The following is a 4,050-nucleotide window of genomic DNA, read 5'->3' on the forward strand; positions in this document are numbered from 1 at the left end:
TGTGACACTGAACTGTATTTCACCACTCACTGTTTTTTCAATAAGGTTTTTCATAAACTTCAAGGTTTGGATTCTCACTTTAAAGCAAGGGAACAAACCTCTTTGTAACTGGGGGTGATATTCATCACTCTGAGGTTTGAAGGATATTGGCTTGCTCACGTATTGAAAGGTAACACAGCTGCCTGCAATGAATCCCTGATCACAGATGTCTGAGAGCTGGTGAAAGGGCCCTGGTCAAAACAAACAGAACATCTGACTGAAGAACTTAGATTTCCTGCTTCCGTTTTTCCCTCCTTCAAGTGCCACTGCATAACCTCTGATGATCACTTATGATCCTTGGAAGTAAAGCCCAGTTGGTGGTCATGCTGTCAATATTTCTCCTGTACTATCATTGTTATCATGAAAGCCATTATGAAGCAAAAAAATGAAAGAAAAATAAAAAGACCACCTCTCTAAGAAAGTTTGCAACTTACAATATTTATAAAGGCAATTAGTGGACTCTATAACTGGATGTTACATCATTTCTTTAATAATTAAGCAAGTATTTCATGAATTTATTATTATGGATAACTATTTAATGAAACCATTAGCATAAGTTCCTAAAAGCAGAATGCACACACACAAACTGTAGCTCAAAGGGTGGGATTTCACCACAGAAACTACTTTATATACAAGGTAGTTGCTGAAAAATAACACTTTCACAGTAAGAAAGCAGCAAATCTGCCGCCATTTTTCCAAGGCCATTTTTCTCCTCTTCCTCTTTTAGGTTCCTACTTCCCCTCTCTGTTTCAGCACTTCTCAAACCACTGCTACAGAAACTGATATCAAATTTAGAGCCATATGACAAGTTCTGATTCTGAGCATTTCCGGGTAAGAGAACTGCCCCTAGAAACTTTCCCATCCTGAATACTGGGAAAGAGTCAGTTGGTTCCAATTCTTAGGAATTCGGATGGCGCTCAGCTGCTTTGGGACACAGTTTAAGGTTTCTCTTCATCAGACCCCAGAAGCAACTCAATAAGGGGGGTCCCAGATCAATTGTATCATTTTGATTCAGTGCAGTCTGGGCCCACTGGAATCCCTGTCAACCAAGAGCCCCAGAAGTATAGCCCCTGTTCCAGATGTGGGAGACAGGGTTAAGACTGGAGGTTCCCAGTTTGCAGGGCAGAAATAGAGACACAGATGCAGAGAACAAACATATGGACACCAAGCGGGGAAAGTGGCGGGGGGTGGTGGGATGAACTGGGAGATTGGGATTGACATGTATACACTAATATGTATAAAATAGATAGCTAATAAGAACCTGCTGTATAAAAAATAAATAAAATAAAATTCAAAAATTCAAAAAAAAAAAAAAGACTGGAGGTCCCCCAGGCCTACGGCTTGCCTATAGTATTATAATTGTTTGCTTTAAAACTTCATTTTTTTGCTTGTTCTTACTCTGTTTTGCTCCCTGGAGACATGTGGGTTATCAGAAGTTATCACATGTGTGACATATGAGCACCTATGAGGTAGAGAAAAGGGACAATGAGCTAAGGGAATAAAGTGGTTAAGAACAAAACAATTGTGACACTTGATGGCAAAGGAAAGGAGACATCTGCTCAGCAGGTATGAGAGAAAGAAGATTTCATCCAAGCTGTGAAAACCCTGTAAACAAGAAGAAAGCTCATGCATATAAGAAATAGGACGAGCCGTAAGCCGTATCTGACAAATTCAAAGCGGCCGTAGCAGATCCCCCCAGGAGCAGAGTTAGTATCACGCCAGGCTCAACTCACTCACTATCTCAACAACCCTGTCGGGACCATGAAAGAAAACTAAGAAGGATCTTCCAGTCGGAGCTCACTGGACTGCCAAGAACTAGAAACCCCCTGAAGCTCGCTCACACACACACACAGGAGACGCAGAGGGACACGGAGAAGCGTCACAGAACCTAAGGTTGGTGAACACAACATAACCCAGCCTCCTAGGGTCTATAAAGCCCCGGAGTAGAATTCCCATTTGCCGGCACGGTGCGGCCTCTCACCTCACTCATCTCCGCGTGCCTCCTCTGTTCTGTCCCCTCTGCAGGCTCACCTCCTTAGCTTACTCATCAGCTTTTACATGACCTCACAAATGCCCACGTCCCAGGTTTCTAGTACCTTCCTGCTTCAAAGCTCTCTTGACTGACTACAGAATAGCTCAAATTTTTAGAAAAAAAATCTGATAGGGATAGCTCATTGGTCCAAACCAGACAATACACAGCTAGCTGTCTGCTCAGGTGCCTTTGGAGTTTATCCCCGGCTCAGCTAGTGCGGTGTTGTGCAGTCCTTCGGGCTACTCCTAGACGTTATGAGTGGGACGGGCACTGTGGAGCAAGGCTATTGTAGAGCAAAACAAGGTGATGGTGAGATAACTAGTAGTATATAAACATGACGGAGACATGAGAATAAAAGAGAAGAGCCTGTGCTATGCAGTCCTTCATGAACTCATGCTGAGATCTTCATGCCTGGTGTTTGGAATACAACCTGTAAAGAGCAGATCATGTAACTAACGTAATACATTTATAAACGCTCATCTATAATGTAATGGGATAGATGCTTTAATAGAGGTTTGATCAGTTGCTACGTGAAAACAAAGGAAAGAGAATTAGTTCTTATGGGGAGACTCAAGGAAATCTTCAAAGTAGCTGATATTGCTGCTAGGCCTGGAAGAGCCTACAGAATTTTTACAGTAGATAAATATGGAGAAGGCTTTTGTCAAAGCATTATGTTATTTGAATCTCCTAACAGTGCTGTGAAGTATATGGAGCAGATTATTTCCATTACATAAATGAAAACTGAGTCATACAAAAATTAAATTAATTGACCAAGGCCACATACCCAGTGTGGGGTAAATTCCAGACTGGATTCTAAGTCTTCTGACTCCTAGTTTACTGCTTTTTCTTTTTGTTTATGTTGTGTTGTGTGTGGAGACAAAAGGATAGGCCTGTTCCATTGGCATCAATAACGCTAGAGCCAGAAATAACATTACTATGGTTCTAACCTGCCTTTCCTAAGCTCAATCTCCAACACTTCCTTTGCAAAAACTCTTGTATTTAGAACATGTGTCAATCCAAGTCTTGATGGGAAACCAATGACACGCTCAAATAATTTGATTTGGGGAGAGTTTAATAAAGGGATAATTTACTGAGGTGTGGGCAAGGTTTAAGGGAACCAACAGAGGATAGTGTCGGATCCCAGAACTGGCAACAGCAAAGGTCTGTTATCACCATTACCAACCTTAGGTGTGAAAGGCAGACGGGAGCAAAGTCATGAAATTCCAGAGAGGGTGTCATGGAGAAGCCACCTGGCAGGAGGTGTGGTCTTCATAGGCGGACACACCCTTGCCAACTACAGCTTTACTCTCTTTAGCTTTCAGAACTCCTGCCAGGGCCTTCCAGTGGTTGAAACCACTGGGAGTCAGAGGGCATGGGAACCTATTGATGAGGTCTGTAAAAGGTCAGCTTTCTAGAGCAAGATCACATTAGAAAAGGTGGAAAGTGAACCTGGAGAGGTGAACAAGTGGCATCCAGCACAGAGCATAGCAGAGGCGAGGCATGGTTTCTAATCTGTTTTGTTTTACCCATCTTTCTCACTCACACACACCTCCGAAACCACACACACACACACACGTACACACACACGCACACACACACACACACACCATTCTCTTTTCTCCTTTTCCCTTGCTATTTCCTTTTATATTTTGGAAATCTGACCACTCAAGTCATTGCCCTGGGTTTTCAGCCAGGAATCCACTCCAAGGCAGGGAGCCAAATCTACTTTGTCTCAGTCTCTTGATAATTGTAAGTCCTGAACTGAACTTGAAGACGTTTGCCTGCCAAGGTGAAGGATGAGTTGTGAAGGAAGCATGTATATGATCCTGTGGTGTTCCAAACCCTGCCCTTTTCAGGACCTTCTTGGTATAGTCAGAGCAATCGTTGGGATCATTTTGAGGGATGAATCTTAGAGATCCAGGCTAAAGTTCTTCATAAGTTTTGACTGGATGAGCCAGTGACTCTGTTGTCCAGCTGCA

Source organism: Balaenoptera physalus, assembly GCF_965194825.1.
Source record: "Balaenoptera physalus genome assembly, chromosome: 9".
NCBI lineage: Eukaryota > Metazoa > Chordata > Mammalia > Artiodactyla > Balaenopteridae > Balaenoptera > Balaenoptera physalus.